Here is a 22,483-nt window from a genome sequence, read left to right on the forward strand (position 1 = left end):
TGGCTTGCTGCAACCTTTGCTTCCCAGGTTCAAGCGATTCTCCTGCCTCAGCCTCCCGAGTAGCTGGGACTACAGGTGCGTGCCACCACCCCCAGCTAATTTTTGTATTTTTAGTAGAGACGGTTTCACCATGTTGGCCAGGCTGGTCTCGAACTCCTGACCTCCAGTGATCCACCCACTTTGGCCTTCCAAAGTGCTGGAATTACAGGCATGAGCCACCTCTCCCGGCCAATAACAACCCTTTAAAGAAGGCAGGGACAGCATTACCAGCCTTCAGCTCACAGCTCTGGTCTTAGTGTCATATACATAGTATGTACTTCACGAATTTGCTAAGTAGATATTTACAAAGAGAAATCAGAGGCTTAGAATAAGGTAGGGACTGACCCACGGACCTGTGATTTTGGATGAAATGTTGGGACTAGAAATGAAAAAAAAAAAGCAAAAACAAACCTGAACGTTTAAATTAAACTAACTCTGTGCCAGTTAAATTAAACTAACTCTACGTTTCACAAATGTTAATTGGTTATTCCTTACAATAACCTAGTAAGGTGAGTTTGGTGATCCTCATCCCTGTTCAGAGATAAGGCAGCAGGCACAGAGAGGGCACTGATTGCTGAAGGTCACAGAGCAGGCAAGGGGCAGACCCAGCTCTGGCTAAGAATCCGTGCTGTCCTCGCTCATGGTGCTGCTCCTTGATCAATCACACAGCTTCCATCAAAGTATTGGCAGATTCCTTTATGCTGGCAAAGGGTTAATAGTTATCATAGCAGCCGCTTATCATTTGTGCCAAATTACGAGGCATGGACAACATCAATGGAGTGTGTCATGGGCATATGCGCATGTTGCAAGATCACAGGTCAAGTGAGTGTGTGCTGGTCCTGGAAGGGGGTCCCCTGTGTGGTGCTGCTGCCCACTCTCTGCTGCAGAGCTGCTCATCAAACGTAGTTTATTACTGGTTGGCGAGTTTGCCTTCCTCCCACCTCCCTCCAGGCCTCTTCTCCTAAAGCCTTGTGTTTGTGCCCTTTGTACACACCTGTGTCTACCAGGCTGGCTGCCAGCCCTTGTAGCCCAGTCCTAGACCAAACGGCACCTCAATCTAGGATCCTACTGCTGATCTAATGTGGCGAATAGCTGTGTGGATGGCAGCAACCTGCACCGTGTGTGGATATCCGTGTGGACAGACCAAACAGCACCTAGACCAACAGCATCTCAGATCCTTCTGTTGATCCAATATGGTAAATATCCACGTAGATAGCGGCAAATCACAAACAATCCCACAATGATGGTGTTACGGGCTGAATTTTGCCCTTAAACCCACAAATTCCATGTTGAAGTCCTAACCTCTAATACTTGAGAATGTGACTGTATTTGGAGATAGGGTCTTTAAAGAGGTCGTTACATTAAAATGGGGTTTATGGTGGGCCCTAATTCAGTATGACTTGTGAACTTATAAGAAGAGGAGATTGGGATACAGACACACTGATACAGAGGGATGAGCATGTGAGGACGCAGGGAGAGGACGGCTGTCTACAGGCCAAGGAATGAGGCCTGGAACAGATCCTTCCCTTGCTGCCCTTGGAAGGAGCGCCCCTGCCAATACCTTGATCTCAAGCTTCTAGACTCCAGAATTGTGAGAAGACAAATTTATGTTGTTGAAGCCGCCCAGTGTGTGGTAGTTTGTTAAGACAGCTCTAGCAAATGAATAGAGGTGACTTAGACAAACGCAGGCTTACTTTTAGTTGGAGATGGCCCGCCCAGAGCAAGGGTCACTAGCCATCAAGGACCCAGAATATTTCTTTCCTTTTAGCTTTTATTCTTATGGTTGCCGGATGCCTGCTGCTTTTCTGGTAGTTAGAAAGGGACAGAGAGAAGGAGGAAGCGTTTCTTCTAGTGTGGCTTTATCCATTTTATCAGAGAAGGTCCAGTCAGATTAGAGACTTCTCAACTTTGATTGGCCAGAACTAAGTCACATGGTCACTGTTGCTAGAAGGAGTCTGTCCTCATTCCCTCCCCAAATATCGTAGACTTTCCTAAATAAATAGGGGCACAGTTATTGGGCAGACAAATGACAGGGTCTGCAGTGTGAGTTAAGGGTACCTGCTAAAACACTAAGCTCCTGCAGCAAGACCTTGCCATGGGGTTGGGGCTGCCTGTTAAGCTCACAGGACCATCTGCCTGTGAAGTGGGCTCAGGTGCTCTCGTGGCAGGTGGCAGGGCCAGGGGTTCACCCACCGGGGCCATCTGACTGCTAAGCTGGGCCGTCTCTTCCTATAGTGATTCTGGCTGCAGGCTCCTTTGGTCCCATAGGATAGTGAGCCACATTTATTTGCACATGAGAAATTCAAGCCCAAGGGAGGCTCTCTCAGGACTGGAAGAGAGGAGGACTGGCATTAACTTTGCTCTAGCTCCTTTAGAGATTTTGGCCCCTCATCAATGTCCAGTTTGGCCATTTATCCTCCTCAAGCATATCCACTCACGCTCAGGTGAGACAGGGTAAGCTACTCAAAAGGAAGGTTTTGGCAGAGGCAGGACCTTGTCTACCCTGTCCCCAAGGTGTCCTCAGGATTAGAAAAGCTCCTCTCTAAGCTCCAGAGTGCATTAGGGCTGATGCAGGGAGACAGCCACTCATGAATAAATAGGACCATTAAGTCCAGTGCCCACTGCTGGCTGGGTGTGGGGGCTGGGGAGCCTTCGGGGTTGGTGTGGAGTTGGAGAGGGGATAGAGGTTGAGATCCCCACAAACTTACCTGGAGGCCGCTGGAGTTTGGAGAATTTCCGCTCAGGAATGCCGCCTTTTGGGTCATTTTAGCACTCATCCAAGTGACGTTTGCATCAAAGAGAGGGCAGCAGCATAATGCTCTCTCACTTCTTTTGAGAAGGGTGGAAAGAGCTTATTATCTAGTTTGATCCTTTTTTTTTTTTCTTTCTGAGACTTCATCTTGCCAACCAGATCATCTTTGGGCAGTCTAGTTGTCATCCCATTTATATAACTGGCCTGGTGTTTGGCTGCTCCATTTGGACTTGAATTTGCAACAAGCAAATTCTTTTTGGTGTGTCACTGTTGCCTGCCATTGAAGTGAAGCGCAGGTCTTCCATAAATCTCTAGATTGCATTACCTGCCCTCTCTGTGCTCTCATCAAAGCTTCCATCTCCCTCTGTCACCACATCTCATGGTGTTCTCACTCTTGGCTCTGTATGTATCTTCTTTTCTGGGCTGGAATTTACCATGGCAACCTGGGAGGCAGCAGCCAAATCCCGTCACCTTGCTGGATGTCACCTGCAAAGTGGAGACAATAACAGCACTGTTCTTCCTCCTTTCCTTGTAGGTTTCTTGTGAGGATTAAACAGAAGAATGTTTATGAAGGTAAATGGAAAATAAAGTTAAAAGAAGAGAAAGGATGGATTTGCAACCTCTGGGCTTTAGTTCCGTCATTTGAAGTTGGGATCTACTCAGGTTTCTCATCCTGAAGTCCACATTTCACTGGGAAATAGGGTCATGTGTTCAGCAGCTCATGACTCTAACAGAATAAATATCCAGTGTGGATTTATATGTGGAGCATCAATTTTTTTTCTTTGAGACGGAGTCTCGCTCTGTCACCCAGGCTGCAGTGCAGCGGTGCATGGTCTCTGCTCACTGCAAGCTCTGCCTCCCGGGTTCATGCCATTCTCCTGCCTCAGCCTCCCAAGTAGCTGGGGCTACAGGTGCCCGCCACCACGCCCAGCTAATTTTTTGTATTTTTTTTTTTAGTAGAGATGGTGTTTCACCATGTTAGCCAGGATGGTCTCGATCTCCTGACCTCGTGATCCACCTGCCTCAGTCTCCCAAAGTGCTGGGATTACAGGTGTGAGCCACCATGCCCGGCCAGAGCATCAATTTTATGTGTAGATTTTGGTGGAAAAAGATTTAAGTGATTTAAAAATATTACCTGGATATGCCAAATGAAGGTTGACATATTTTGAGTGAAATATCAAATATGTATGCATTTTTCAAATAACAGCATACTCTGCTTAAAAATAATTTACTTTTCTGGGTGGTCCTCTTAGGTTCCCCAACCCAGATGCAGGGGAGGTTGTGACCTCCCGCTGCACTTCACTTGCAGGGCTTTGGAGGAGGCTGTGGGAAGCAGTGGAGGGAGGGGACATGGATTCCAGCTCCTATGTTCCGGGATTCTTCGAGCAGGTCTTTCCCATCTGTCTCTGATTGCTCCCAACCCAGCCTCGTGTCTGTCGCCACAGCAAGAGGCAGCATCCTATGAACATGACAGAGTGAGAAGAGATAAAAATAACGGCAGGGAAAGGAAGTTGAGATGCTGGAATTTTGCACCATTTTAAGGTTACCATAAAGACCTGACTTGGGAGGAAAATAGTGCTCCTCACCTTCTTGGCACAGGAGTGGCATCTTGCATCCCCACAGTCCTTACTGTACAAAGAGAACCAAAGGAAGCCCTTGAGAACTCAAGATGCCTGAAAGCTGTCTAGGATCACTGAGCTCCGGTGGAAGGGACAGGGGCAAATGTTGGCTGAGCACTAATGATGTTCAATGCTGGGCATGTGTATGATTCATTATATCATTTAATCATCACACCCCTGAGTAAGCACTGTTGCCTGCCCTGGCAGATGAGGAGCAAGAGGATTATAAGAAATTCATTAGGTTGCTGGAAAGTCACACTCCTGTGGTGGTGCAGCTGGGATTAGAACACATATGGGTCTGACCCTTGCCTACCTCATCCCTTCCCCATGGCTGTCTCCAGTGCTCGTATCCTTTCTTTCCCCTTCAAAGAGGAGGAAAAAAGTCTTGCAACTGCCTGGCACATAGCAAGCACTCAATGCATGGCACTTTCAAGATATGTTGGAAAGAACATGGATGTAGCTGCCAATGTTCCTGCGTTTTCTTTATTCTGTGCTTTTGTTCACATTTTCCTCTAGACTTGGAATATCCTCTCTATTGTCTACCTGACCAGTCCTTCCTTCTTTCAAAGTTTTGGTCAATTGCTTTCTTTACCAGGAAGCTTTCCCAGTTCCTTCAGGCCAAATACACCTCTCCTTTGCTTATTCTTTATTCATTTTTTTTCCTAGCACACATTTTCTTCCTCCTCCTAGTATCCAGCCATTCATCACATGTTTTGGGGTGCTCTTTCTTGTTGCTGGACACTGTGCTGGTCACTGGGAAAGGTACAGTAATGAGTGAGACTGTGTCTTGTCTCTGGAGGGTGGCAGGTCCCCGATAGAGAGAGAGGATGGGCTAAGTAAATTCAGGGCCCCTGCTGCTCAGGGTAGAGTTCAATCAAAAGCAGTGACTTGCAATAGTTCTCAAAAATTATCTCATCAGCATTTTCACACATTTCAAAGGCCCCTATCCTGGACTTGGACAATGTCATAGGCTTGCATTTTATGATATCCCTACTGGAGATGAGGAAAGCAAGCTTCCATAATAAGTTTGAGATCTTTATCAGGAAGGTGTGCAAAGGTTCAAAATCTAAATCTTTCTTGTTAGCTTTAGCTAATGTGTTAAAAGAACCAACAAATCGTCTAAAAAATACTTTTATGTTTTCTCTCTCACTTGAGCATCACAAAACCTTGCACATCACACAATTGAATCTCTATTCCATCTAGGACAACACTGGAGGCCAGATGTTCACTTGTGGCAACAGACAAGTCCACGGTAGAGCAGGGACAATGTTAGAGGGATTACCAATTTGCCTTCTGAGCTGCTTTCCTGTTCCACACTCCCCCAAATCCATTCACCTCAATTCAGTGCTTCACCTGATGATAAAAGCAAAAATTATAGTCCATCTTTTTAAAAAGTTTTCAGCCTTTATCATCCAGCATCTCTTGCTGCCTTTGAAATGGCCATTCACTCAGGCCTTTGAAATTCTCTTCTACCGTAGCTTCCTTCATTCCGCATTCTTCTGATGATTCTCATAATTTTTGAACATTTCTTCTCAGTTTCTTGGATGGGTTCATCATCCCCTTTGTTCCTTTAAGCATCGGGGTTCCCCATGGCTCTATCTTGAGCCCAATGCTCTCAGTCATTCTCTGCAGCTGTCCTGAAGATCTCACCTGTCCTCAGGGCTTCAGTTCTCCATGGGAGCTGGATTCTACCTCCAGCTGTCTCACCATCTCTAGTTCTGCCTATTGAGCACCTGCACCTGGGTGTGCCAGATGTGGAACCAACTAATTACTGTCCTTTCCCTAGACCTGCTCTCTGTGTCTTACCTTTCCTTGAGTGTGCAGGAGTGGGTGGGGGTCTGCTTCATGACTTGGGATACCTTTTTTTCTGGTCTTTGTTTTTCTACCTGAAATGAGTTCTTTAAATCCCATGATTTCTCATATTCCTCTTCAAGCTAAAGGTCTTTGTCTGATGCAGCATAGCAAAATCAAAAGTGAGACCTCTCCCTGTGTTTTCAGAGGGACATGATGATCATATTCCTGAATTCACAGAATACCATCATCATCTCCATCGCTGGCTTCTACAAGAACTCTTCCGTGATTTTCCTGCCTGGATGTATGCATGTATAGATTGTTCATTCATCCATCTCCATTTATTCATAATTTACATTCCATTCCCTTCCCCACTGCACTAAAACCTACTTGAGTTTCGTATGTATCCTTGAGGAGGCCATTGCTATGGTGAACTTGGTCTTTTAGAAAAAAATCCTAATGAGAAAGTGAGCTCATGGCAGTCTGCATTCGTGTAGGATAGATAGCAGTATGCATTTACATTCTCACCCAAAGCCATGTGAATCTTACATCTCCTTCCATCGTACAGTCTGAAGAGATCTAGATCATTTGGAAATCTCACAGAATGTGACCTTCTTGACTATATATTGATGACATCAGACAAATCAGACTGGTTGAGCAAGAAGCAGCAAGTGTGTTTTAGACATCAGTAAGATAAATGCATTCCATATGGTGAAGGTTCGGTCAATGAAGATGGAAGAGCCTGCCGTAACAGTCAAGTTTCACGTTCAGTATATACCCTTAATCAAGGTTTGTTACTCTTGGGACTATTCACATTTAGGGCCAGATAATTCTTTGTCATAAGGAGCTGATCTGTGCATTGTAGAATGTTTAACAGCATCCCTGGCCTCCGCACACTTTATACTAGTAGAAGCACCAGCTCCCCTAGATATCCCTTTGAGGTTGAAAACTATTGCCTGAAATCAAGTACCATTATACGGTTCTGTGACCCAATGGGGAGGCTGAGGGTCTGGGGACCAGTGGGGGAAGATGGCTGGCTCTGCTTTCCAACACTCCCATTCCCACCACCCTGGGCTCTGTGCATTTAGAGGGTTTGGCTCCTAAAAGGGAAATGCTTCCACCAGTGGTCATAGAAAGGGCTACGTGTTTAAGTCATAATTGCTGCTTGCAGGACCAGCTTCATAGCATATAAACTGTGCAGTTGCAAAGGACCCCATGCCTAAAAGGGCCTGCACTGGATTAAGGTTCTGCCATTGCCAGTTTGAAATTCTTTAAATAATTTTAACAATTTTGCACTGCCCCCCGCCCGCCACTATGTAACCAGTCCTGCTATCTAGTCACTCATGACAAAAATCTCTCTCTCTTCTTTCTCTCAATATGTCTTTGATTTGGTTTTAAGGGTGTGGGAAGAGATCTCACTTTCGAATTTGCTATATGGCATCACACAAAGACCTTTGGCCTGAAGAGGAGAATGAGAAATGATGGGATTTAAAGAACTCATATTCCAGTAGGAACATAAGGAGCAGAAAGAGGAAGTAAGGTGTCCCAAGTCACGAAGCAAAGCCAAGATAAAGTCACTATTTTTCAGGCTTTCCTGTTGAGAGGCATTTCCATTCATTCATTCAAACCAGAATGTAGACGTTTTAAACATAGGACCAAGAGAGTCCTGTTATGTGCCATCCAGCAAGATAGATGTGGCCAATAGGGAAGTGAATGAGACATTATTTCAAGAAACTCACAGTCACCTGGGGAGACAAACATGCACTTAGCTAATGACGAACACAGCATGAGGTGCCCCAGGGTAACATACAGGACAGGGGAGGTTCAGATTCTGCAGCTGTCAGTCAGTAGCTGGACAGACTTTTGCAGGTTGATTCAACCTCCATGAGCCTCAGTTCTTATACTCAGGTAAGGAGATGATGGGACATAAACTCACAAGAGGGTTTTGTAAACTGTAAGGTGCTTCCCAGGATTGGGACTTACCTTGAAGCTTCACTTTTGAGAATTAGGGATGCAAAGCAGGCAGAAGTGTGCCCACCTGGCTGGAAATGCCCAGGTTAGAGTCAAGTTCATGGTGTATGGAAATGAAGATTTGATCATACCTCTGATAGTCAAGTTCATGGAGTCTGGAAATAGTTTTGAACATACCTCTGATCCAAGGTTAAGTGCTTCAAGTCTTTTATAAATAACTATATTTAAAAATAGTTTAGTTTAAGTTCTGGGATACATGTGCAGAACGTGCAGGTTTGTTACATAGGTATACGTGTGCCATGGTTGTTTGCTGTACCTATCAACCTGTCATCTAGGTTTTAAGCCCCACATGCATTCGGTATTTGTCCTAATGCTCTCCCTCTCTTTGCCCCCCACCTCCTGACTGTCCCTGGTGTGTGATGTTCCCCTCACTGTGTCCATGTGTTCTCATTGTTCAACTCCACTTATGAGTGAGAACATGAGGCATTTGGTTTTCTCTTCCTGTGTTAGTTTGCTGAGAATGATAGTTTCCAGCTTCATCCATGTCCCCACAAAGGACATGAACTCATTCTTTTTTATGGCTGTATTGTATTCCATGGTGTAAATAAGCATAAACAAATTATGCATTTTTAAAAATCTGCTTAGAAGAAAAGTTCTCCTTGGAAAATCATCGGTATTTTTAAAGGCACCTTCGATTAAACTTTTCAATAATTTTGATGGGTCTCCTCCCTCCTATGGCCCACAGTGGTTTATTCCAAAGTGTTGATGTATTTCATCTTGTGCTTTGGTTCTGGGCCCTGCAGGATTAGTGGAAGAGGGAGATAAAATGAAAACGGCATCCCAGCTTTGGGCCCCGGCTGCTCCAAGATCAGGACTTGGACATCTGTTCACAGCAGTCATTTCTTATGTGACAGGAACTCAGGAAGAGAGGTTTTTCTCAGCTTCTTGGGAAACTTTGTTTATTCTATTCTCCACCATAAAGAAGTTAGAGGTCTGGCAGTGGAAACAGACACCTTCCTAGGCCATTTGGCTGTTGTGGCCTCATTTAATTAACTGAGTGTCTGAGGAGGCTTGACATACGAGGCACAGAGATCAGAGGCTGCTTGTGAAACTTGGGAGAGGCAAAGCAATCAGTGATTCAGGTTTGTGGGTACTTCCCCTCCTTTGCTCAGAGAATTACAATGCAGCCAGTTCCTTCACACTGTGTCCAGGCAGGGCCTCCCCTTCTTTCTTCTTCTCACCTTATTTTGGGGGGTCTCATGCTATCGAAGAAATCCAGGGTCAGGGTGTAGGTGGCCCTGCCTCTAATGAGACATTTGACCTTTGGCAAGTCTCCTTGTCCCTTAACTTCAGTGTCCTTAGATGTACCAGGAAGGAGTTGGTCTCTGTGATCTATAAAGGTTCTTTCACCTCTGACCTTCAGGAGCCAGGCCCTGGGGTGGAAGCTGGAGGTTTTGCTGCAGTGGAATTTACCTTTTTAATGTGGGGACAGAAAACACAAGAGTAATTAAGTTAAAGTAAACAGCATGATTTCAGGGTGTGGCCTGTGCTCTGAATGAACAAAAGGAAAGAAAAGGGAGTCCAGCAAATAGACACCTGACTTCACTCTCCTTCCACCCTCTTACCTCCTTTCAGCTAGCAGCCAGCGGGTCACAGAGCCAGTTGACACAGTTCTCATCTCTCAGTTTCCTGGGCAGAGAACAGGGTGAAGGAAGGGTGGTGCATAGACCTGAAGGGGCAGACAGCTGATAACCTTCACATCCCCAGAAGAACCTGAAATTTAGTCATGTTCTAAATAACTCACGGTTTGAAGAAGAAATGGCAATAGTAAATTGTCAATATTTTATAAATTGCTAATAATGAAAGTTTTACATATGAATGATGGTATTTTATGTTGGGAAAAAGGAAAGCTTTACTGTTGGTGAGTTAAAGCATCAAGAAGTCTAAAAAAAGGATAAGAAAGTAACTCTTCCCTTGCTCAATACGTAAGAAAAATCTAAATATGAGACTGAAAAATAATGACGTAGGAAATAAATAGAAGACGATCTTTGTTTCTTTGAAATACTAATAAATTGGACATCTGATAAGACTGATCAACGAACAAATGCTAAGATATTATTAATAGTATAAAAAGAATGCAGTATGTTAATAAATTAAAAAATAGACACAATGAAACATTTCCTAGAAGTATAGGACTCAAACGTCTCCACAGCCCAGAATCTACCAAACATTGAGGAATATATAACTCCAAAGTTATACAGATGCTTCCATAGGTTAGCACTTATTCCCCTAGCACATTTGTGGGACATGTGTCATCTTGATACCCAACCAAATAAGGACACTATAGGAAGGAAAACTTCAGATCAAATTCCTCATGAATATAGATTCAAAAATACTAAATAAGAGATTAGGAAACTAAATCTAGACGAGGAAGTAAGGAAGAGAGAAAAGTTTAGTAATTTGTCCAAGAGCTCATGGATTACAGGTGATCAAACCAGGACAGGACTCCAAAGTCAGGGCCTTAACCCTACCCCTTCCTGCCTCTCATGTTCAGCTTGACGGGGGTGGAGAGATCTACACTTGTGTCTCACACAGAGACAAGAGTTCAAACAGGTTCTTGGTTTCTGTTGCTAGTTCTTTCCCGGCCCATTTGATGATGGGATAGGGGACCAACTTGTCCCAATTTGCCTGACACTGCTCCTATGTTAGTACAGAAAGTCTCACAGCCTGAGATGGACTCTGTCCTGGGAAAACTGGGCTATTGGTCGCCTCAGATGGGGCAATCTAGAATGATTTTCCTGATAAGTTTCTCCAGCAAAAAGGATAAAGTCTAAGGAAAACCCAGTTTGGTGACTGATAGCTGGAGAAAAAGACTAAGAGACTCACCGTGAGAGCACTTACAGAAAAGACCTCCAATAATGCCAAGTCTACTACCTGCTTTCTGGGCCAGAACGTGGGGCAGGCCACCGTGTACCCTGGCAAGGATCATCACAAGGGACCCATTGAGCTAGGCACTGTCACCCTCATTGTGTAAAGAAAAAGGAAAAGTTAAATGGACACAAAAGTAAAAGGGAGGAAAGTGAATGAATTAATCAGTGAATAAAGTATTAACTTCACTACTTCCATTAAAGTGACAGCCCTGACTCATATGGTGGCACATGGCCTTACCTGTGCTCACAGAGATCAACGGAGCCTGAACAATGAGCTGCGGCTCCCCGGGGATGAGGCATGATTTCCCTCCCTGGGCGTGGCTGTCACCTGAGGCCCTCCCTAAAATTTCCCCTCTGTTCTTTCCTGAAAGTAAGCAGGTGGCCTGGCCTGTTGCTGGCTGCAAATCAGCAGAAAATGTTTCCTTCTCCTTAAACAGGAAGAGGTGGCCAGGCAGCTCTGGCAAAACTCCAAGGGTTCCTGGGACACCTGGCATGAAACCCTTCTGCCTTGTGGATTAGTGCTATCATCCCGAGGACTCACAAGTACTTTTTCTATGAGGCCAGGGCTTGGAATTTTTCAGAATCATCTGAATCCCTTGGAAACTCAGGCCTCTACCCATTTTACCGAGAAGAAAACTGAGAGCTAGCAGCACCTGGAAGCCTCTGATGCCATCGTTAACTCAATGACTGCTACCTGTCTGTGAGGTTTTTTTTAATGTCTGTCATAGCAAACAGTTAATATTCAGCAACCAATTCAAGGGGACATCTATGAAGGTTTGGAGAATTGTTTTCTCTATGTAGCTCCATCCTTTCCACACTCTATCCCCCAAATACCAGCTGCTTCAGTCTTCTCCAGTTGGGATCTCTGTCTCCTTGACTCAGAGACCACTGTGTTCTGCTTGAGATCTCCCTCCTCGAACTTGTGCCTTTAGGCAGAAAGTCTGGGTGATCACAGGGCCCACCTCATTTGTTTCCCCTAAGTGATCACTGTTGTCCAAAGTCTGAAAACTGACTTTACATATTATGTGTAGTTTTCTATTTTCAAAATGCTGATAGCAGAAGCTTCTTCTCACCAATTTGCGCCTATTTTATGTCAATTACTGAGCGGGTGGTGTTAACATCTCATACTATGATTGCACATTTATCTTTTCCTCTCTTTCGTTCTGTCAAATTTTGCTTCCTATATTTTGTAGCTCTGGTGCTATGTGAATATACATTTAAGATGATAACATCCTCTTGAGAAATTGGCCATTAATCATCATTAATTGACCCTTTTTACCTTTGGTAATCTTACTTGTTTAAAGACAATTTTATCTAATTTTCATGGAGCGATACCACCTTTCTTATGATTACTGTTTGCCTGCTTTATCTATCCTTTTAATTTCATCAAATTTGAATAGTTATTTTTAAGTACGTCTCTTGTAAACAGCGTGTAGTGGGTCGTGCTTTTCTATCCAAACTGAAAACACCTTCCTTTTAATGAGAGTGCCTAATATGTTTGCATTTAATGTTATTAATTGTATGTTTGGATTTATTAATATCTCTACAATTATTTTACGTATTTTCTGCTTGTTTCTATTCTATTTCTTTCATTTTCCCCTGCCTTTTTTTTGGGGTCAATTCATTATTTTAAACATCTCTTTCTCTCTTCTTTCTTTCACTTTAAGCTATGTCTGTTTGCACTTAAAAAAAAAATCTTGCTCTATGGATTACAATATGCATACGTATATAATAATTTACCTTGAATTCATATGATACAACTTCAGGTATAATGTGAGATTCTCACATTATCTCTCAAGTATAAATCTATTTCTATTCTCTTATACCTGGTGCTACCGTGGTCAGATATTTTACTTACACATACATACCCTCAATGCCTTGTTATAATTTTTGCTTTAAGTGATCAATCCTGTTTTTAAAAATTAACACATTTTTGAAATATTTATTGTATACTTAATCTTTCCAGTGTCTTCTAGTTTTTAGACCCAGATTTCCATTTGGTCTTGTTTTCCTTCACCTTGAAGAACTTTTTAAATCATTTCTTATAGTTGGATCTGCTGTCAGTAAATTTATTTATTTCATATGAGAATGTCTTCATTACTTCTTCATTTATTTTTAAAGAGTATTGCTGGATATAAATTCTAAATTAATAAATTTTCATTTAGCTCTTTATAGATTGTGTCCATTATCTTCTGACTTTCATTGTTTCTGATAAGAAGTTAACTGTCTAGTTTATATTTTCCCTGTATATTACATCTCTTTCTTTTTTATACATGTACTTCGAACACTTTTTTCTTTTATCTTTGATTTTTAGGAGTTTTACTAGGTTTTCTGTAGTTGTTATTGTCTTGTATACATACTACTGGGGATTCACTGATCTTTCTGGACAGTGGGATACTGTTTGTTTTACCACATTTGGATAAAACTCAGTCAATAGTTCTTCAAATATTTTTCTTGCCCTACTCTTCCTCTCCTCTTCTGTAATTTCAATTACACCTAGATTAGTGTACTTGATGCTGTTTTACAAGTCATTAAGTCTCTTTAATTCTTTTTTCAGTGAGTTTTTTTCTTCTTGACCTTCAGTTTGGATGACTTTTTTTTTTCTTTTTGAGAAGAGGCCTCGCTCTGTCACCGAAGCTGGAGTGCAGTGATGTGATCATGACTCACTGCAACCTGCACCTCCTGGGTTCAAGTGATTCTCCTGTCTCCACCTCCCAAGTAGCTGGGATTATTGACGTGTGCCACCACACCAAGCTAATTTTTGTGTTTTTAGTAGAGATGGGGTTTCACCATGTTGGTCAGACTGGTCTCCAACTCCTGACCTCAGGTGATCCACCCCCCCATCAGCCTCCCAATGTGTTGGGATTACAGGCGTGGCCCAGTTTGGATGATTTTTATTCATCTCAAGTCCATTGATCCTTTCTTTTATTATTTCCAAAGTGCTGTTCATCTCATCATTACAACTTTGGGTTCAGATGTATTTTTAGTTCTAGGTTTTAAATTTTGTTCTTTTTTACAGTTAAGAAAAACTCTTGTGAAATTATCCACGTTTTTGGTACTGTATGAATATATATGTGTATGTATGTGTGTGTATCTGTATATATTTATGTAGATTTATTAACATATTAATTATACTTATTTTAAAATGATGTAAGCTAATCCCAATGTGTTGATCATTTTTAGATATGTTTCCATTGACTTGATTTTTCTCTTAGTAATTATATGCTTGTTTTATAATTTTGTAATTTTTGATTATCTTACATTGTACCTAAAAGAACAATAACAGCTGGGGCAGATTGTATGGGGGAAGAACTGATCATTTTGATGTACATGGAAGGTTAGCAGTTTTAGGTAATGGTTTTGTCTTTATTTCCTCCAGAAAGGGTGTGACTTCAAGCACAAGAAATATAAGGAGTTTATTTGTTATTTTTTTACCCCAACCAATTCTTGTACCATCAAGGAACTGGTATTTTTTATTTCCTTAGAAGTTTAATTGGGTAGAATTTGATTGGTCTTTGATTAAGTGTAGTTTACTTCTGGCTTAAAATAATTTTAAAGTGAGTTCAGGCCTCTTTCTCTGGTAAGTCTTTGGAATCAAACATTGTAGGACTGAAAATCCTTGGAATTGGGATTCCAAGGTAGAGCAAGGTAGAGCATATTTGCTCTACCTCAAAACTGCTAGGCTGTGAGACACCTAGATATTTAAATCTCAAAGATCCTGTGGCCATGAGGATTCAAGATATTGAGACTATAAGATTTCCAATCATGGGTCTTTGGGATTTTGAGACTATCAGCTGCCAGACTTAAGAGATCTCAGGAATAGTATACTATGAGACTGTGAAATTACAGACTAAGGAACATGGGGCCTCAGGACCATGGGATCATAAGACTAGAAGATCATAAGACTAAGGCACCAAGGTCAATAGACTTCGAACTGTGAGACTATGAGATGACAAGTGCAAGAGTCTCTGAGCTGGCAAGCTCTCTTTCTGCTTTTTAACACAATTCCTTATTCAGCAAAATGTCTATGTAAGATAGTTATTCGAAGAATTATATTTGTGTTTAGGCATCTTCCAGATTCAAATCAGACTTGCCAGTCCCCAAGTTTGTCAAAATTTGGCAAAATTTGTTTTCTTTCTTGAACAAAAAAAAATGTCCTTCTCTGGCAGGTCCTATCTCTGTCCATACTACCCCAAATCTTAGAAGCTGACCCCAGATGTAAAACTATCCTCTGTCTCTTGCTCATGTGTTCATTCCTCTAGAGTTTAGAATTTGTAGATTTAATTTTGTCCACAGCTCTACAATGGCCTTAAAGTATGATTCTTATATCCTACTTCAACACTCTCAATATCTAATCTCACATAGCTCCACTCAACCATCCCGATCCTCATTTCCACTGCCACATTTTAAATTAATCCTGCAACTATTAATACTTCTGGATGTAAGCTATTTCCTCCTAGGGTAGAGGCTTTAATTCCCTATACAGCCCATCCTAAAATATAACATCAGTTATTTTCCTGGAGGCAATGAGGACATACGGGTGCAGGGCTTGATAGCGGAAAAAGTCTCTGAAAAAAGATACCTTGTAAGATACATGCCTCAACTGATTTTTTTTTTAGAGACAAGGTCTCATTCTGTTGTCCAGGCTGGAGTGGAGTGACATGATCATAGCTCACTGCAGCTTCAATCTCTTGGGCTCAAATGATCCTCCTGCCTTAGCCTCCCATGTTTCTCAGACTATAGACATGCATCACCACACCTGGCTAATTTTTAAAATTTCTGTAAAGATGGGTCTCTATGTTTCCCAGGCTAGTCTTGAACTCTTGAACTCAAGCAATCCTCCCATCTCATCCTCCCAAAACACTTAGATTACAGGCACACTCCACTGCACCTGGCTCAACTAAAATCTTTTTTAGGGTTTGTGCTAGGGGGAGCTTCTTTTCTGTAGCAAGTGGAAAGAGCTTCTTCTACAGGCTTAGAGGATTCAGGAAAATCTGGGGTTCAAGTTTCATATGCAAATTCTTGAACTGTCTCATTTCTTGCCTCAGTTTATCTTCTTATATGAGTCCTAACTTTGACATGGGAGACATGTAGAGACTGTGCATTCAAGGACCTTTACAGCTACTGTTATTCTTACCACTGGTCCCTAGGCTTGCCTTTTACTATACTATGCCTTGCATCTCCTGAAATAAGAATCATCTTAAGTTGTAGCCTGGAGTCTTGAACTCATGTTTGGTTGACCTAAGTCTGTCATTTTCTTTACAAGGCTTCCAAAGCAGTTAACAAAAGTGAGTTCACTTGACAAACTTTATAGTCACCGCTGCTTTCCTATCATTCAAATGTCCTAGCTGTTACATGCTCCAATGCTTCTTCTCCTTGTATCCACACCTCATCCCAATAACCCCTACACGAATACCTTTGCAACTGTCATTGTACCGTATGCTGGTGGGTTACCAGCCACCCACTTACCACCAGCAATGGAGTCCTGTTTCCATCTGGGTGGTGAGATGCCCAGGTCAGAAATCCTATCCTGAGGGGTTGTGTTGAAATCCACTCCTTTCTAAGAGAGGATTAGCCTGATTTCCATAAAAAATAGAATCAGAAACTAAAGATGATTTGCAAATGTTTTATTTGGGATTTTGATTGTATTGTGCATGAGTGAGGGACAGCAGGAAAGGGGGAAGGGTTAATAGAAGATCCCAGGAAGGTTGACTACATCCTCTACCTGTCAAGCATCCTGCGAGGGACATCTCAGGCCCGTCTGCCTGAGGAATGAGCCTTGGAAGCACTGATTCATTGGTTTCCATGCTCCACTTGTCACGGAGTCCCCCAGAGTTATGTCAGCTCCTCCAGAGTCCTGGATTCTGAAAGTATGAATAGGAAGCATTGACTGTCCTCACCCCATTCACTGAATTGGTGAAGCCCTGGGGCCAGAAACCAGAGGGGTGACATATACCCCATGTGGGGCCTGGGGTGCTGCCAGGCCATGTGGCAATGAAGACAGTGGAAACCTGTGCCATAGCTTCAAGTGGAACAACATGTGAGGCCAAGGGCTTTGAAATGGAACACAAGAGACGTCCCATGCAGTGATACACATTATTGGAACATCCAGGGGATGCTGCTTCAGGACAAGACCTCTGTCTCTCAGCTGTTTTCTCTGCATCAGTTCTACTCAGGCAGACTCTTCCCATATAATGGCAAGATGGCCAACAGGAAACTTCAGCTTTCACATCCCATCTGCTCAGCAACCTCAGGAGAACGACAGCGCCTTTCCAGGAGCAGTTCTAACACCATCACCAGCTGCACACCTTCCTCCTAGTCTTCCAAAGAATGACTGGAGGGAATCACCCTAGGGAACCACAGGGTCCAGTTTTCTACTTCCTTTTGTTCATCAATAGTCCAGAATCTTTGAGTCTCCTATGCCTAGTCCTATACCTGAATTTAAATAGATACTTGATAAATGTGAGATGAAGTAACAAATAAAGGAATAAAACACTCTATAGTTCTTATGTGAATTTTCTTTTCATTAAGGAGCAAAAAGAAACCCCAATAATTTAGGCCAAATCGGTTTGGCAGAGTGGGTCAATTCTTTGAGAAACTTCTCAAACTGTATTGACTCTTCCAAGCTTTGGGGACACTATTGTATATAATTTGTCAAATTATTGTTCATTGTGTAAATCACTATCTATTTTGTAAGTTCTTGGCCATCCCAATAGCCTTCTCAGATATCAAACGGAAGCTTGGATTGGGGTTGATTCATCTCATTGGGGCTGATTATTTTTAAAATGACATTTAAGGCAACATCTGGAGAAATACTCAAAATCACCAACAGTTATATTTAGAGTGCTAATGAACAATTACTCTAGATAAATTGGGCACCTGTGCTAGGTCAAATATAATGAACCAGGGCTAGTGACCAGCGTCAGGTCAAAGGGCAATTTGGATGCAAAGGAGGCAAACACAAAGTATTAAAGCCAAGAATCCAGCTTGTCATCCCAGGTAGGAAGAACAGCCTCAACCAACCGGTCGAGTCATTGCCAGAAAGAAATAAAAAGTCTGGCGGGACTTCTGGAAAGGCCAATGAGGGAAGAGGCAAAGCCTTCCATCTTTATTCCAAATTCCTTATTTCCAGATGAGCAGAACTACACACTCATTCATGGCCACTCCACGCTTTTTCCAAGTCTTATTCTTTGCACAAGAATTGACAGTAATTTTTAAATTGTCCAAAAGTCCAAAAGAATAAACTGATTTTCAGACATTCTTCAGCAAAGTAACCCACTCCACCTACCTGATGTGCTCCACACCACTGGAGTCTTACTACTGTTTAAGAAAATAAACTCAGGCCGGGCGCGGTGGCTCAAGCCTGTAATCCCAGCACTTTGGGAGGCCGAGACGGGTGGATCACGAGGTCAGGAGATCGAGACCATCCTGGTCTACACGGTGAAACCCTGTCTCTACTAAAAAATACAAAAAACTAGCCGGGTGAGATAGCGGGTGCCTGTAGTCCCAGCTACTCGGGAGGCTGAGGCAGAAGAATGGCGTAAACCCGGGAGGTGGAGCTTGCAGTGAGCCGAGATCACGCCACTGCACTCCAGCCTGGGCGACAGAGCTAGACTCCGTCTCAAAAAAAAAAAAAAAAAAAAGATAAAGAAAATAAACTCAAGTAGTACTCTAGAAGAATGTGTCATTCATTTCTTTGTCTTTTCACCCAGGATTTATTAAGGGACTATTAAGCCAGGTACTATACCAGGCACAGTGATTCAAGGATTCGGGGATATCAAAGAAGGAAGGAAACAGAGTGGTCAATTTCCATGCATCTGAAAAAAAGTTTTAAGGTTCCTGGGTGGGAAAGCAGTTATTTGGGGGACAAATGAAGGTACACAGCTGGTGACACTTGTTGGAACTGGTCCTAAAAGGGCGTTTTCTCTCTGCTGGGGTTGTTGAGTAGATAGCATGTGTAAGCAGAGGCTTCGTGTGCCATCTCACTGTGGTCTGGGAAGAGCCTGCCTGGCTGACACCAGCATAGGAGATGGGGCTGAGAGATAGAGCTTGTCGGAGTGATGCTATTATTGCTTGGACCCAGTTTGAGTGTTCCTTCCTCTCACTGTCTACGCTGTTGAACTTAGCTTTTAGAACTTGGGCTTAATATGACCTCCTCCCCGATGCCTTTCTGTAACTCTTTCAGAGTTGATTTCCCCACTGAACTCACTAAATTCCCTATTAGATGGTTGTAGATGTTAAAGGAAACTGCTTAGCACCAGTACTGCATTAGAACATTGAGACTTGCTAGTTCCTATGGAAACCCTACATAGCGGGTGATGCTCATTATATAGAAAGAGAACAAGAGATGCTAAGTAACTTGCCCAAAGTGGCACAGAGAGGGAATGGTTGTGCTCAGAACACCACCCAGCACATAAAGACATTTAACAAGATTCAGGACTGTCTAGATCCAAAGCCTGTGCTTTTGTGACAAGCTGGTCATTCATGTCTTTCTCCTACCAGGTGGTGAGACTTCTAAGAGTAAGGACTAGGATATTTGCATCTCTGTGTTTTCCGAGTCAAGCACAGCGTCTGGTGCCCAGGGATGCTCAGTAAGTGCTTACTTTCTTTTCTGTCCCTCTTCCCTTCCCCACCTAGTGTTTCTGGATATGTGGGCCTGGAAAGCAGCCTCCACATAGCAAGGGTGAGGCATGAACTTGACCTATCTGTGCAGGCGCAGACCCTGCCATGCTACTGGCGGGGGCCTGTGGAGACTGAGGAGCACAGACTTTGGAATGTGGATTCAGTTTTTAGGGATTTGCTGATAGAGCTCAGAACAATCACTGTAGATCTCATTTTTCTTGTCTGTGATATGGAAGCTACCTACTCAGTTTTTAGAATAAAAAATATTGCATTGAACAAAAGTTATTCCACAAATGATTTCCACTTTTGAATAGGTTTAAACTTAAATGACTTTTTAAAATGGCGTAATTTCTCAGTGCTTCTCATAGTCTACTGGATATTATAAGCATACAGCAGGAGCCTATAGTGAGTCACACATGCCCTGTGGACCTGGGCATTACAACCATTTACCAAGGAGCATCTCGAAGGACTAGTGTTCTTGGAGCACAATTTAAAAATACAAAACCCTTGATAGGCACTAAAAGCAGTAACTTCTCTTAGTATTATTGTCATAGTTAACACTGTGATTTTATTGTTATTTATCAGCTGAAATAATACAGGGTAACTGGAAGTAAACTATCCCAAGATCATATTTCAAAATTCAAAACTTTCTAAGCAGACATTCTTGCTGGATTCAGCCAGGCCCATTTCCTATGAATTTCACTGTAGCTTTAGAACACACAAATTGAAAGTAGACCAATCCCTTCTCTCCTTGCTAATTAGGATGACAGATTGTGGAGATGGGATCATGCTATGTTGTGGCACAGAGAATGCTATTATTTTTAATTAACTGTGCAGGGATTTGAGGGGTACAAAAAAGTGGAGGTGACCCTCCAGATGCATACTGCATACTCACATCCCAAACACACCAAGCCTTAAAGGACTGGTGACAAAAGAAAACAAGGCATTTCTAATCATCTCTCTTTCCAGGAGAAGAGGCAAATAAATACAGAGAGAAAATGGGAGCCTCACAGCACTCAACAGTGCCGGGCTTTCTCTAAGGCCTCCTGGGCGGGGTGGTCTCTACTCCTCACACAATTTCAATCACTAATAGTCACTTAACTGATATGTGATTTTCCATTATCGACAAAAACATTCTTGTGCCTAGTCAGTCCTGCTGGCCTTTAAGTCCATGTCTAACATCTCCAGGTCTCCAGCAAGCATGGAATTCTAGAAAGAAGCCCTAGGCTGGGAGTCCATTTCTGGGTTCTCAGCAAGAGTCGGCTATTAACTTGCGGTGGGATTTGGAAAAGTCCCTTCACCATTCATCTCCCCTTTCCTGGGGGTTGGGATTGATGCTGCTGTGAGAGTGCTTAGGCTACGGCTGATGTGGAAGCCCTGACTAGTTTATCTCAATCCAATAAATATTTGATGATCTCCTCCTAGGTTCTAGGCCCTGGGATATGTGGAGAAGCCCCTGAGTCTCCTGACTTCAAGGAGCTCACAATCTTGCTGTCTAGGTAAACATGGACCCATGGATGTCATGTGTGTGCTACATAACTCCAGAGGGGCTCAGTTGTCAGAGAAGATGTCAAAGAAGAGGTTAACACCTGAGCAGGATTCAGAGAATTTATGGGCATTTGTCGGTTGGAGCTGGTATTTTGCCACATCCTTTTTCCGCCCATCCACCAGCTTGAACAGTTCCTGAAAGGGACAGGCCTGTCTTAGTCCTCTCTCCATCCCTCTGCAGCTACTCAGTTCAGGTTTGGGGAGTGAATGTTTCCTCCATGCCTCATTCAAGGACAAACCAGGAGAAATAACAACATTTTGTTATTATTGGGATAGGTGGAGGTTAAGGCTTCCTGGATAGCGGGAAAAGAAACTGCAAAGGAACAGAAAAATGAGAAAGTGTAATTTACATAGAGAAGTGAAATCGATCATGTATTGCTGTGACATATGTGCCTGTGAGTATGTGTGTGCACACATGTGTGTCTGTGTGTGTGTGTGCACGTGTGTAGGGGAGTGGGTGTGTGGGCATCGTAGGGACAGGTAGTTGTTGCAGAAGACAAGATGCACCCACAAGCAGAGGCAAGATTTTAGAGATCCTTAAAGGCCATGGGTTGAAAGGTCCGTAAAGGTCCTGAGGCCGAGTGTGGAAGCCAGAGAATGGATGATAGGTGGATTGAATTAGAGCCAAGGGTGGAGGAAGTGACCAGACAGGGATTTGGGCTACATTTGAATGAAGTATGTCTCCTAAGTTTTCTACTAGAGTAGATGCCATTTACTGGGCTGGGGATATTGGTGGGGGAGCAGGCTTAACAGAGTTTTAGAACCAAGAGCCGCTTGGATTTGTTAAGTCAAAGTCCGCAGCTAATTGCTTTGTTTCTGAGCTCTCTCAGCCACTGCAGAGGCCCTGCAGAGACTCATTTTCAGCAAAAACCTTGCACGCATCCAAGCCCACCAGTTCTGTAAGGGTAGACAGCACCACTTTGGATTCTTGCCTTCAGTCTTGCCTCCTCTGTGTTTGCTGATATTGAAGAAAATGAATCAAACTTCCCACATTCAGTTGAAAAAGCAGCCAGCAGGAAGGAAAGATATCTGGGGAGGTGGGGACTCAGCTGTACTTTCAGTTGTGGAGAAGGCAGGAATGTAGATCAGGGAAGCTGACCTTGTTTCAGCAGGCACCAGGAGCCTTGCACTTCATGCACAAGTGAGCACCTTCTGTTTACCCACCGCCATCTCCAGTGCTGGAAAGTGATGTTTCAAAAATGCAGTTCTGG

This window comes from Rhinopithecus roxellana, chromosome 9, assembly GCF_007565055.1.
Source record: "Rhinopithecus roxellana isolate Shanxi Qingling chromosome 9, ASM756505v1, whole genome shotgun sequence".
Classification (NCBI taxonomy): domain Eukaryota; kingdom Metazoa; phylum Chordata; class Mammalia; order Primates; family Cercopithecidae; genus Rhinopithecus; species Rhinopithecus roxellana.